This window comes from Mirounga angustirostris, unplaced genomic scaffold (assembly GCF_029215605.1).
Source record: "Mirounga angustirostris isolate CCGP_5_RB_7025 unplaced genomic scaffold, mMirAng1.0.hap1 SCAF_17, whole genome shotgun sequence".
In the NCBI taxonomy this organism is placed as follows: Eukaryota; Metazoa; Chordata; class Mammalia; order Carnivora; family Phocidae; genus Mirounga; species Mirounga angustirostris.
In genome coordinates, this window is record NW_026991725.1 from 27822967 (window position 1) to 27837119 (window position 14153).

General features: G+C 52.3%; 2 long non-coding RNA genes and 2 other non-coding genes across 4 annotated transcripts; all 4 read right to left on the reverse strand.

Moving 5' to 3' along the window:
* Positions 1-4208: 4208 nt before the first annotated feature.
* LOC135362907 (uncharacterized) lies at positions 4209-5666 on the reverse strand. The gene is made up of 2 exons (XR_010408334.1): positions 5287-5666; positions 4209-5152 (listed from the first exon to the last, which is right to left on the reverse strand). It is a non-coding gene; the product is annotated as an uncharacterized LOC135362907 (long non-coding RNA).
* On the reverse strand, positions 5429-5618 carry LOC135363067 (U2 spliceosomal RNA). The gene has a single exon (XR_010408791.1). It is a non-coding gene; the product is annotated as a U2 spliceosomal RNA (small nuclear RNA).
* A 969-nt stretch (positions 5667-6635) lies between the features above and the next one.
* LOC135362908 (uncharacterized) lies at positions 6636-12412 on the reverse strand. The gene is made up of 3 exons (XR_010408335.1): positions 11910-12412; positions 11040-11179; positions 6636-10547 (listed from the first exon to the last, which is right to left on the reverse strand). It is a non-coding gene; the product is annotated as an uncharacterized LOC135362908 (long non-coding RNA).
* Positions 11665-11854, reverse strand: LOC135363068 (U2 spliceosomal RNA). The gene has a single exon (XR_010408792.1). It is a non-coding gene; the product is annotated as a U2 spliceosomal RNA (small nuclear RNA).
* Positions 12413-14153: the final 1741 nt, after the last annotated feature.

A 14153-nucleotide genomic window follows, 5' to 3' on the forward strand; every position in this document is an offset into this window, starting at 1 on the left:
TGAAGGCCAGGCCCTAATAACACCTAACGTGGGGCCTGTTTCGTGCACCCCCCCTCCACCCCCGCCCCCGCCCCCTCCACCCCTCACCCCCCGCCGAGAGGCGCCCCTCTCGGGCCCCAACCTAGTTTTGAGTTTCTCCTGTAGCTGGCACCAGCACCGATAAGATTGGTCGCCTGTGCGCTTTGTCCCAGGACCCCGCCTTCCTTCCCACACCCGCCCGGGGCCCTCCACCCCAGCTCCCGGCCCCTGGGAAGATCCCACCTGGGCTGCTTTTTCTGCCTCTCTGGCCCGGGCACCTAGACCGGTGCTCAGCACCTAAACATCCCTTGAAGGGATGAGTGAACGGGTGAGGATCCAACCAGGTGATCCATCAACCCAGCTTACCCAGCCCCTGGCACAGGGTTATCCTGACGGGCTCTTCCCGCCTCTCCCACACAAGACCTCTCTGCTTGGTTCTGGGGTCTTCAGTAGTCATTTTATGGGTTCCCAGGTATTTGGACCCTCAGACGCTTCCACTCCTTGCACAGCAACCTCTCCCACTGAAGATACTTTCTTCACCTTGTGGCGCGCGCGTTGGCCTCTCCTGACTTCAGGGGCTCCAGGGTAACTGCAGTCAGAACCCCCCGCTCCGGGCCATGCCCGCGCAGATCCACACCCACACACAGCGGTGCCTGAGCAGCTAAGGCTGGAGCCACTCTCCCCCAAGAGCCATGTCCCTCCATCAAGGTGTCACACCCTCGTGGTGGTCCCTGGTACCCTCGCCGTGAGCCATGGATCCGAGACGGGGACTCGAGGGGCACCCTCAGGGTTCTCTAGCAGCATCTGTTTCTGCAGCCTGGTGAACCCAGGAGCTCATCAGACTCTTGGATTTTGGCCAAACTCCCAGGTGCTACATTACATCTCGGGACCGTTTTCATACGCATTTCTCTCTTTGTACATCTCTGTTCATCTTTGCATCTCTGTATGTGAAAAACCACATTTATTATCTTTCCCCTCAACTGCGTGATCTTTGCTTATGTTTTATCCAGTTTTTTTTCTTTTCTTTCTTTCTTTCTTTCCCTTCCTTCCTTCCTTCCTTCCTTCCTTCTTTTTTTTAATTTGCCAGAGAGAGACACAGCGAGAGAGGGAACACAAGCAGGGGGAGTGGGAGAGGGAGAAGCAGGCTTCCCGCCAAGCAGGGAGCCCGATGCAGGGCTTGATCCCAGGACCCTGGGATCATGACCCAAGCCGAAGGCAGACGCTTAACGACTGAGCCACCCAGGCACCCCGTCTTTTTCTTTTTGACCCCATTCTCAGATCTCCTGTGTAATTTGGAGATGAACCCTGCCTGTGGTAGACCGACATATATTTGTTCCCAGTTTCGTTTTTTCTTTTCTTTCTTTCTTTCTTTCTTTCTTTCTTTCTTTCTTTTTCTTTCTTTCTTTCTTTCTTTCTTTCTTTTTCTTTCCTTCCTTCCACCTTCCTTCCTTCCACCTTCCTTCCTTCCTTCTTTCCTTCCTTCCTACCTTCCTTCCTTCCTTCCTTCTCTTTCTTTTCTTTCTTCTTTCTTTCTTTCTTTCTTTCTTTCTTTCTTTCTTTCTTTCTTTCTTTCTTTCTTTCTTTCTATTTTCTTTCTCTTTTAACTGGACAGACATGAGCGTTACATATTCAAATTGACCAGTGTTTTTGTAAAGTTGACCACTGGAGTCTGAGTCCTAGGTGGCAGTTGGGTCCTCTGGGAAGAAGTCGCAGGGACAGAGCGAGGAGCGTAAGAGGTTTATTTCGGTGGTGGTGGTGGTGGTGAGGGGGGTGAATTCATGCTTTGAAAGATAGAAGGAGGAGGCAGGTGTGGACTGGGAGAGCCTCAAGCCCTGTGGCACCTGACAAAGGCTGGGCCAGTCAAAGAGAGGTTTCTGGAAACAAAGATGGCTGGCTAGAGGAGCCCCGCATCCCCACAGTAGAAATGGCCCGGCCCCAGTACCCCAACCGAATGCTGGCTAGTGTGGGGCCTCCACGGCCACCCCTGTGGCCCCACTGTTCACATGTCCACCGTGCCAGGTCTGGGGTGGCCAACAAAGGCCAGCGGGGTCGTTGGGTCAGTCGGCTGTCCAGTGTCTCTTATTCCTGCTCAGGCTCGACCCTGATACCCCACATTTATCTCAGGGTGGCCCGCTGCTGCTGGCCCGCCTGACGTCAGGACCCACAGGTCTGACGGACAGTCCGGGGCCCTGGGCTCCGACGGTCCCCCGTTAAACAGCCGTCTCCCCGAAGGCCCACCAGTGTGCCAGGAGCTGCTTTTCAGAAGGGGAAGTCTCTGCCGTCGGTGGCCCGGCGGCCTGGCTCCAGAACCCGCAGGGAGGGCCCCCCGTTGTGATCCTCCACCGCCCTGGCTTGCCATAAACTCCACACCTCATCTCTTTCCTTCAGGGACCCGCCCACTGTCGTCAGCACGATGGGGTCCGCAGGATCCTGTGGCCCAAACCGCAGGGCTGCCCCCCACCCCCCGCTCCCCTCCCAGGGCTTGAGAGCCCTTTTCAGCTCCGGGCCAGCCTCTGAGCTGAGGGTCTGCCCCATCACCCGGTGCGTGAGCCCAAAAAGGGTGTCTGGGTGTGAAATGTGTTGCTTCCAGAACGCAAAGAGGCCCACCGGGCCTCGGGCTTCCTTCTAATTCTCAGTAGTCTCTGGTATAAAGAGGAAGCAATTTTCTGGGCTTTGGAGGGGATGTCCCTGCCCGCCCCGACAATAGGATCTCTTAAACATTGTGCTGTATCACTGTAGGGTTTACCTCCCTCTCCGACGGCGGGGGGTGGGGGGGTGGGGGGCGGGGTGCGGGCCAGGGGGAGTGTGTGTCTCTTTATGGCCTCTGGTGGGCCTGCCCCCCATCCCCCAACTCATCCTGCCCCATCAGCGTGATGCAACAGAGGGAATGGATCAATCCTAGGGTCCGTGGCATGAGCGGGTGACCCAGGCCCTTTGGTCCAGAGACACGAGGGGACGGGGGGGTGGGGGGAATGTTCTCTGGGGGCCAGATGTCAGCGTATACCTGTGTTTTTCTTTTCTCCCCCCTGAGGACTGTCTATCCTTTGTCCTTTTTTTTTTTTTTTTTAAGATTTTATTTATAGTTTGACAGAGAGAGACACAGCAAGAGAGAACACGAGCAGGGGGAGTGGGAGAGGGAGAAGCAGGCTTCCCGCTGAGCAGGGAGCCCGATGCGGGGCTCGATCCCAGGACCCTGGGATCATGACCTGAGCAGAAGGCAGACGCTTAACGACTGAGCCACCCAGGCACCCCTATCCTTTGTCCATTTTCTGTTGCGTGTTCAACTGTTTGGTATCAATTCCTAGGATATCTCATTAGATCAGTGGATAGGATAAACAGAAACGGATGCCTTGCTTCAGTCAGTCGAGGGGACGCTCTGCTGGCAAAGGAGGGTGGGCAACCCATTGAGAAGAAATCCTTTGCAGGGTTTGTAGAAAGTTCAGTTCAGGAAACAATCCTAGACCCAGGACGATTTGTTGCTCCGTTTTTCTACCGGAGACCGTAAGGTTTCTCGGGGTAGGAGGCACACCTGTCATTCGGTCTTGGCACATAGCAGTCATTCAAGAAATATTTCTTGCACTATGGATCAACCCTAATCTGTAACACTCGTAGCCTCCCTCCCCGCCCCCCGCTCTCAGTCACCCCAGGAACCTAATTAAATGTTCCAACCATCGGATCCCAAAGTTGCTCAAACCTGTTAGGAGTTGGGGAGAAGGAAAAGAAATGAGTAGGAAAGGTGATGTTCAGAGTCTCGTGGGGATGAGGCACGGAGAGGTGACATGTGGCTATTTCTGTTGGCACCTGAAGGGACCGATCAAAGGACGCATCACGACACAGGGCAACAAACCAGGAAAACGAGAAGAGATTCTGGGGTGGATGTTCTAGATTTGAGTGTCTGTCTGTTTTTAAGTTTCAGCCTATGGGAGGAAAAGAAGTCTCTTGTAATCAAGTCGAGACAGTCACAGTTTCCTCCCCACGTGGGCTGCGGTTTTGAAGGAGGATGCGTACTGGGTGGAAGGATTCTGGATTCTCATCGTTAGCTAGATTCATTTTCCGTAATCATGAGTCCTCCTGGAGATTTTAACCCTAATCTGCCCTAGAATTTATAGGAGTGTAAAAAAGACCCGATGGTTACAGGTTGAGAGAATCTGCAGGAACCATGCGTTTAAGGAAGAATCACTGGAAATCTCTGACAACAGAAAGGTATTTAATCAAGAGTACATTGTGAGTGCTCAACAAACGTCTTCAAGGTGACTGCAAAAACCAGGAGAGTCACAGGTGAGCAGGAACTCTCGGTTTCTACTGTGGTCACAAAGCCACGTGCAAGTGCAATCGTCAGTCAGGCCTTTCTGGCATTCAGGCAGAGGACTAGCAAAAAGCCTGAAGGGGGGCGTTGTCTCTGGGACGAGACACAAAGCCGGTATGTTTATACCAGGTGTCCGCAAGCTACAGCCGGCCAGCAAATTTGCCCAGGCTTGTTTGTGGGTTTTTTTGTTTCTTAAGATTTTATTCATCTATTTGACAGAGAGCACAAGCTGGGGGAGCAGCAGGCAGAGGGAGGGAGAAGCGGGCTCCCCGATCCCAGGACCCTGGGATCACGATGACCTGAGCCGAAGGCAGATGCTTAACCGGCTGAGCCACCCAGGCGCCTGGCCAGGCTCGTTCTTGTATGCGGAGAGCCCACAACGCATTTTACATTTTTAAAGGGTTGTGAAAGAATAGGTCACGCAGACCTTTTGGGGCCCTTGAAGCCTAAAAACCATTTACTCTCTGGCCCTGTAGAGAGACAGTATGCCGCCCCATTAACTCGGAGGTTAATGAAACTTTTTACCTTCGTGCAGGATTTTGAAAAGCACGGTTAAGGGGAAGATGGGCGGCCTGTGTGCGCTCCTCCATCACATTTAAAAATAACCGCGGTTTAAAACACGAAGTAAACTGCTTCAACCCCAAAGGCAGGAGCAAGACGAAAGATCGATGGTATCCTGGGGGCGCCTGGGTAGCTCAGTCGTTGAGCGTCTGCCTTCGGCTCAGGTCATAATCCTGGGGTCCTGGGATCGAGCCCCGCATCGGGCTCCCCGCTCGGCGGGAGACCTGCTTCTCTCTTGCTGTCTCTCTGTGTCAAATAAATAAAATCCTAAAAAAAAAAAAGAAAGAAAAGGGGATGGGATCCTGACCAGTTCCGTATCCTCCCCAGCCGCTAGAAAAAGACAATTCCTCCTGATTGTCACCCAAAGGCAAGAAAAAAACAAAACATAGAACTCTACTGACCAAGAAACGAGTCCATAGAAGTTTTTACTGTAAAACAGTATTTACAACCTGAGGAGCAGAAAACAAAGCACTTGAGAAAACCTACTCAATACGCAATAGCAATAAAAACAGTCTGTCATTAGGTACCAAACATTTAGGCCCCGAAGGGTACACCGTTCCTGGAAGTACTGCAATACCAGGTCGATGCGCGGAGTGGACGGAGCAAGCTCCTAGTCCATCTCCCGGCTCCAAAAATCCATTTAATATATTGTCCTCGGTAGAGGACGTATCAGATATTAAACTGATAAGAACAGATACTACACTTGATCTTAGCCAAAAGGCCGAGAAGCGATGCCCGACGCCCCGCCCTCGCCGCCACCGCCCCGGCGCCAGCCATATCGCACTCACGGTGGGCCAAGTCGCGCTCATCCCACCGCTCGCTCCCCTCGCTTCTCGGACAGTGCTATGGCAGTCACCGCCCTGGGGCACAGTTTTTAGTGCTCTACATTTTAAAAGGGGAACGGTGCGTCTGGCGTTCCTCCGTCGCTCGCCCCGGAGCGCCATTTCTAATTTGAATGCCCCGCCCTTTCCGCGCAGGGAGGCGTGGCCGCGCCGGAGAGGAACCTGGGCGGCGGCCCAGCTCCCTCCTCGGTGTAAAGCTTTTGCTGGCCTGAGGGGAGGACCAAGGGAATTGGGGATGTGTCGGGAGAGGGGGGCTGTGGAAGGGTCTGGGGCAGAGTGGCCCGCGTTTCCAGGACACTCGTCGGGTCATCACGGTAGGACCCTACAGGCTTCCTGGGTCCAGGCCGCTGGGAACCAACCCAGAAGCGCCCGGCTGGGGTCCCCTGCAAAGGGCTCCAGAGTCAAGTTGGGACCCGAGATGGGGCCCTGACAGGGTGGCCACCCTGCCCCATCAGCAGGGCCCGTGGGCAAACTACCTCACCTCCTGAGCCTCCGTTTCCCCAGTGGAGAAGTGGTAACCTTCGGACCTCCCGTAAAGGGATTTAGGGAACGCAGACGTAGCTAATGAGGTGACCTTGGTGGCAGTCATCTAGAATATGGGTCCTGGGTCCCACGAGGCACCGCTGAAGAGATGGAGCGATGTACGCAATAAAATAGACACGCTTCTTGTTTGGGTCACACCCGTGCTCAGTGCTTTCTTCATGTCCGACTTGCAAAGTTTACCTACAGATGGAGCAGTTGAGGCACAGAGGTGGAGCAACTCGCCCACGACCACACCGTTGGCTTAGTGGAAGAGGCCGGCTGGGCCTGGGAAGCCGAGAGCACAGGGCCTAGAAAGGGCACCAAGAAAGGAGAAGAGCGATTCTTTTTTTTTTTTTTTTTAAGGTTTTATTTCTTTATCTGACAGAGCGCGACAGCGAGAGAGGGAACACAAGAGGGGGGTGGGGGGGGGGAGAAGCAGGCTTCCCGCTGGGCAGGGAGCGCGGTGCAGGACTCGATCCCAGGACCCTGGGATCATGACCCGAGTGGAAGGCAGATGCTTCACGACCGCGCCACCCAGGCGCCCCGAGAAGAGTGATTCTTGTGTGTGCAGCCCCCGAGGAGACTAAGTGTTGCTGAGCCCGACACACAGGTCTTCTTCCCGCAGACGGGCCGGAAGCCGCCCTCTGCTGCAGCACCCGAGAGCATGGGCTCCGAATCCCTGGCCTCTAAGCCCGGTTCACCTAGTGTGACCTAGTGTGTTCCTTGGCCTCCTCGATTCACCCTCCCCCTTCCACCTGTTATCTCTAAACTGGGAGATGATGACATGAGAAATTATCGCACATCATTATTGGGACTGACGGGACATGTTTGGGATATAGAACATCTGGGAGAGCCAAACACAGGGAAAGTGTCTCAGGCAAGTCACTGCTCCGCAGCCTCCTCATGTAGAAAGTGAGAATATGAACAGCCGGCATAGACTCCTGGGCTTCATCTTCCCTCCTCCAGCCAGGGCCCCGGCTTCTCCCTTACCTGGCTTTCTTTTATCCCGTAGCACGGGATCCCTCCACGTTTAAACACGTGTCTATTGCCTTTTAGCTCAACAGCGTGTAAGCTCTAGAGCAGGGATCTTGGTCTGTGTTGTCCACATTTACATCTCCAGCGCTTTGAACAGCACCCGGACGCTTAGTCTATGTAGTCGAATAACTGAATGAATAAATAGTATATCGGGGGATCCGTACATATACAAAGGGATTAGCAAACCTCTTGTGGCTTGTGATACTTAGAACCTTCGCTGTGTTCTACTACAGTTCTGCTCGCTCTCACGCTTACGAGGCCATCGTGTGCTCGCTAAGTTAACTTTGCGGGCGTTTTTATCTTTAGAATGAGGTGCTTCGGATTGCAGAGCTGCGTGTTCTGTCATGGCAAAGGAGTATTTCCCATGGTAAAGTAATGATTTCCCATTCTAGGGGGCGCCTGGTTGGCTCAGTCGGTGGAGCACGGGACTCTTGATCTCAGGGTCTGAGTTCAAGCCCCATGCTGGGTGTGGAGCCTACTTAAAGATGAATAAATAAAATATCTTTAAACATGATTTCCCGTCCTAGTTCCTGCACCGGCTCCTTGTGAGTTTGGGTAACGTGGGTGTCCCTTAGCCAGTTCACATCAATGGCCACAGACCAAAGTGCTCGCAAAGTTAGGGCCACACCAAGATGTGACGGTCAGGCCCTTGTCCAAATGTCCTGCAAACCCCCCAGGGACCCCCTGACTGTCGCTTCAGGGGAGTTGGGAATGATAAGCCGGGGACAGAGACTCGAAGAGCACAGCCAGCTTTCTCGGCCGGCGCCTGTTTCCCACAGCCTTGCCCAACCGTCCCGTTATCAGACTCTCGCGTAATATAATAGCCAGTTGTGTCTTTACGAGCAAGGTTGTTCATCTTTCCGTGTGGTTAAGATCCGCTATTGTTTTCTGTGAACCCAGTGTTCATAGTCTTTGCCCATCGTCCTTTGACTTGTTGATCTTGTTTGCATTCCCACCTCTAGTTCACTTCGTATTTGTCCTAGTATATGAGTTCCCGTATAAATCGGACTTTTTTTCTGGATGGCTACCCAGTTGTCCCAGCATCATATATGGAATGGCCCATCTAATCATTGGTTTCGGATGCCACCTGTATCATATAAAAAAAAAGTCCTCATATATATTTACATCTATTTCTGGATGTTTCTTTGCTTTTTTTTTTCTTTTCTTTTTTCTTTTCTAGGACCTTATGTTTAAGTAATCTCTATATCCTCCAACTCTGAGATCAAGAGTTGCACGCCCTACCGACTGAGTCAGCCAGGCCGCCCCTGGATTTTTGTTTTGAAAAACCTTCTGATAACCTGTTTTTTTTTTAATTTTGGTTCCGGGGCTCCTGGATGGCGCAGTCAGTTAAGTGTCTGACACGGGTTTCGGCTCAGGTCACGATCGCAGGGTCCTGGCATCCCTGCTCAGTGCTCAGCTCGGCGGAGTCTGAGATTCTCTCTCCTTCTCCCTCTGCCCTCTCACTCGCGTGCGCTCTCTCTCTCTCAAATAAATCTTTAAATAGAATCGTAAATTAATTTTAAAGTTTTTTTTTTTTTTTAAAGATTTTATTTATTTGACAGAGAGAAGCACAGGGAGAGAGGGAACACAAGCAGGGGGAGGGGGAGAGGGAGAAGCGGACTTCCCGCTGAGCAGGGAGCCCGACGCGGGGCTCGATCCCAGGACCCCGGGATCATGACCTGAGCCGAAGGCAGATGCTTAAGGACTGGGCCACCCAGGCGCCCCCCAATTTTTTAAAAAATTTTTATTGTTATGTTAATCACCACACATTACATCATTAGTTTTAGATGTAGTGTTCCATGATTCATTGTTTGTGCATAACACACAGTGCTCCATGCAGAACGTGCCCTCTTTAATACCCATCACCAGGCTAACCCATCCTCCCACCCCCCTCCCCTCTAGAACCCTCAGTTTGTTTTTCAGAGTCCATTGTCTCTCATGGTTCGTCTGGCGCCCCACAAATTTTTGATTCAACTGATTCTTTGGTGTCACACCTGCTCTGCACCTGTCACCGCGTGGGCCCTGGGATCACACAGGTGAACGTGACCTTGTCCCCGTGGTCAGCCAGGGGCATCTGCCATGCTCTCCCAGTCCTCTCCTGCTGCCCTTCAACCCCATCCGCTCCTCACAGAGCTGTTGGGGAAGCCTATGCACAACCAGAGAACGTCTGCCCGTGCCAAGGCTGCCAACTCCAGGTGCCCCCAAGTGTTCCGTCCTTCGGCTCCAGGGGGCTGTTGGGTCCCTGCCAGCATCCTCAAGTCCAGGCCCCACCGCACCCGCTCTGCCTGGTCCCGCGGCGGCCCTGCCTTCATTTCAGTGTCCCCACTGTCCTCTTACACAGCTCCATCAGGTTCTTTCCATCACCTCAGCTTTCATACCTACTTGAAGAGACCTGGTTGGAGAGACCGACCGTTTTGTTTCCTCGGACTTCCTCGTCCTTCTCTCTGACCCTTCCCTCTCCCCCTCAGTCCTTCTCCCCTTCTCCTTTTCCCCAGTTACAAACAGAAGCTTTTACTTCTACGACTGGCATCAGAACTACCGGGTTAGTCGGTCAGACGTTGCAGTGGGGAAAGGAGATTGTTTTTTCTAGCAATAGCCGGCTAAGCTGAGGCCACATATACCCTGTGTTCAAAATGACTCGAGGGCTGCCTGGGTGCCTCAGTCGTTAAGCGTCTGCCTTCGGCTCGGGTCATGATCACAGAGTCCTGGGATCGAGCCCCGCATCGGGCTCCCTGCTCAGCGGGAAGCCTGCTTCTCCCTCTCCCACTCCGCCTGCTGGTGTTCCCTCTCTCGCTGTGTCTCTCTCTGTCCAATAAATAAATAAAACCTAAAATAAATAAATGAATAAAAATGACTCGAGGTGGGACAGTTTGCCACAGTCTCGCTGCTCAAAGTGTGGTCCCCAGACCAGCAGCACCGGGGTCCCCTGAGCATGTTGGAGATGCAGAACCACAGGCTTTTTAACAAGACTCTCCTGGAATTGCACCAAGTGTTCTGCGACGGGACCTGATGGCTGAGGGAGAGAGACAGAGAGAAGCAGCAAACACAGTTTTCCGGACCTCCACTCTCACCACCAATAGACGCAACCCAACTCCTCACCATTCTTCTCTCACCCTTACCTTCTAAGGCCCTGAGGAGAGTCTGCAAAGCAGTTTCTAGAATCTTCTGGCGGTGAGACAGAGAAAAGGAGGGTGCCCATAACACATGAGCTAAATGTTTCGTTTATCTTTTTAGGTTGTTAGTGACTGGGGAGCCTCCAAGAACTGGAGAGGAGATAATAAAAAAGCACAGGAGAAACTCAGGGTCATTACATGCACTTGAACGTTCCCTGAGAGACGTGAACAATGAAGCGTGGAGCTGTTCCACTGTATTTCTCTGACACGGGTGGGTGTTACTCCAAGCCTGAAAACCTTGGACGTAGGACTACCCCAGAGTTACAGATGATCGAGGCAATGCATGTGGGCCAGCGGAGTGCCTGGCCCCCAACCTCCCACCCCAAATGTGTTCAGGATCCTGGGGCTAAAATAGTAAGGGTTTGTGTGCTGGAGAGCAAGTTGCGTGTCCAGCTAGACCAGATCCGTAAAACTAGTTCGACTCAACCAAGGACGGGGCTTTAAAACTTGCCTGCCATTATTTAGCACCCACTGTGTGCCAGCTAACCCCCACATTTTCTTTTTGGTCTTTCAACAATCCCAAAGAGAAGGTGTTATTTATGGTATTTTACATCTGAAGAAACTAAGGTTGCCAAGGCCCACCTCTCAACTTCTTCAGGTTTCTTCCTCTTCTTCCTCCACCAGCATAAGGGGACCCTTACTCTTGGCTGGTGGTTTTACATTTGGTTAGTGGTGGGTCCTTATTCCCATGCACACTGTGACAAAATGGATCAAACCGATCCCTGTTCAACAGAGGAGAAAACTGAGCTTTAGAAGGAGCTTCCAGCTAACTAGACTTGGGGACAGACTCAGGTGTAGGGCTGGGCTGGATAGAAGAGAAAGGAGAGAAGACAAGACGAGAGAGGAGAGCGGAAAGAGGAGAGAGAAAGAGAAAGAAGGTGGGAGATAAGAAAGGAGACCTTGTCAGTTTGTCCCTACACCAACCACTAGAAAAAGGTGTAGCTCCTTCTTGGTTCAGCCTGGGAGTGAAAAACAGAAAATCCTGTTCAGTTTAAGAGTCACGTCTCCCGAGGCAGGTTTCCTATCTAAACTTCTCCCAAAACGCACTACCGAATAGCGGATCTACAGAACGCCGAGCAACGGGGTAGCTCAAAACCCCGGAAAAAACTAAGCGAACACACGAGAAGAAAAAAAAGAAACTAAAAAGACCCCAAAAGCCCGCTGTAACACGCTCACACTGTTATTGGTCACCATACATTTAACCCCCGAGGGGTGCACCGTGCCCGGAAGTACTGCAATACCAGGTCGATGCGCGGAGTGGACGGAGCAAGCTCCTAGTCCATCTCCCGGCTCCAAAAATCCATTTAATATATTGTCCTCGGTAGAGGACGTATCAGATATTAAACTGATAAGAACAGATACTACACTTGATCTTAGCCAAAAGGCCGAGAAGCGATGCCCGACGCCCCGCCCTCGCCGCCACCGCCCCGGCGCCAGCCATATCGCACTCACGGTGGGCCAAGTCGCGCTCATCCCACCGCTCGCTCCCCTCGCTTCTCGGACAGTGCTATGGCAGTCACCGCCCTGGGGCAGAGTTTTTAGTGCTCTACATTTTAAGATTGGTGCGTCTGTCGTTGCTACGTCTGTCTGTCTGCCTTTCTCTCTCGCTCTCTCTCTGTAACGCCATATCTAATTTGAATGGCCCGCCTTTTCCCCGCCCCGGGAGGCGTGGCCACAGCGGGCCGACCGTCGGGGGCGGGCATTGAATCCGGGATGCGGGGGCTCGGTCTCAACTTGGGTACAGACGGAGAGAAAAGACAGGACCAAAGAGAGTTGGGGGTGACGGCAATAGGGGCCTGTGGAAGGGAGCTGTTGGCGGAGTTCGTCCTGAAGAAGAGTCGCAAGACGTAGTCACTAGAAACGCTTGGACTGTATCGTATTCAGTCGGTCCTACGCCGGCGGAAAGACGATTCTCGTACCTGCCAGTTGAGGAGCTCGTTCTGAGTTAGGGGAGCGGAAGGTGTGGAGGAGGGGCTTCCCGGAGCGGGGAGGGTAGCCTCCCTGCAAGGCGGAAGGCAGATCACAGAAAGTGCCGAGAGAGGAGGCGTGTCACATCGGGAGGCCGGGCTGGGCCGCTGGAGGGATTTTCTCAAACTCCAGTACCGGGGTCTATCCGTGCTTCTGGGAGAATGAATCGTATCTTGGGCTTCGTACGTAAAGCTCCCTGCGCCTGGGACATCGTTTGCCTTCACGTCTTCCTCTCTTGGCTGCTTATGCAGATATCTGGATTCCGCTTGGGTGTCACCTCCCCCTGGAAGCTTTCTTTAAAGACCCTTCTATACCCTACCTCCGGTCTGATGAGCAGTCCTCATGCATTTCATCCCACCTGCTAATTCGTTTCAGGTACACCACTCACTACCTTTTCGGGCAATCCTTGATCTCCCCCACTTGAAATCTGAGATCATTGAGGGAGGTGACCCTCATCAGTATTTATCTCTGTATCCCATCACTAGCTTAGTGCTTGGCAGGTAGTAGGTGGGCAGCAAACGTTTGTTGAGTGAAGAAGCGATCCCCAGGTCAGACTGAATCAGAGAGGCAATTAGGAGGCTTCTGGCCTGGTCCAGGGGTGATGGGGCTGGAAGATCTGGTCAGGGGTGTTGGCACACGACAGAGGAGAGATGACTGTCAGGGATGCTCTGGGTATCAAGGCCAATCAATTCCTAAACCCCCTCCCCTGATGTTTCCTTGTGGCAAAGACTGCAGCTGGCTGCTCAGTCAGCATTTACCTTTCATATTCTCCTTCCTAGAGAACTTCAGTTTTGGGTTTTTTTTTTTTTAAGATTTTATTTATTTGCGAGAGAGAGAATGAGAGACAGAGAGCATGAGAGGGAGGAGGGTCAGAGGGAGAAGCAGACTCCCTGCTGAGCAGGGAGCCCGATGTGGGACTCGATCCCGGGACTCCAGGATCATGACCTGAGCCGAAGGCAGTCGTGTAACCAACTGAGCCACCCAGGCGCCCCTAGAGAACTTCAGTTTACTTGGGGTCGTTAATATTTCTTTCATTTGATCTCAGACAAACTAGAAGGTATCATGGATGTAAGACGGAAACCCAGTCAGTCACTTCACCCTGCAGGATGGAGAGCCTGTTCTCAGGTGTTGCCAGCCCCTGGGCCGAGTGCTCTATGTATTACCTCACTTAATTCACTCGACAACCCTACAAGGTGGATATTATTGTAATTATCCAGGGCCAGGATTGTGGTGAGGTCAATGAGACCCCCCTCCTTGGGGGGGCGATTTAAGAGAATGTCCCCCCAAAAACTCTTAATAATTAATAAATAACAATTAAATTAATAATATTTTAAGATCGGGGATGCCTGTGTGGCTCAGTGGGTTGAGCGTCTGCCTTTGGCTCAAGTCATGATCCCAGGGTCCTGGTATCCAGTCCCAAGGGGGGCTCCCTGCTCAGTGGGGAGCCTGCTTCTCCCTCTCCCTCAGCTGCTCCCCCTGCTTCTGCTTGCTCTCTCTTTCTGTCAAATAAATAAATAAAATCTTTAAAAAATAATATTTTAAGACAATTTATTTAGATATATTCACGAATATACAGATATTATTGGTTTATTTGCTTCTCACCTTGTAGAGGTTTTGTTGCTACTCTATCCCCAGCACCTCAGACAGTGCTCAGCACATATTTGGCGCCTGATAAATATTTGTTGAATGAGGGGCGCCTGGGTGGCTTAGTCGTTAAGCATCTGCCTT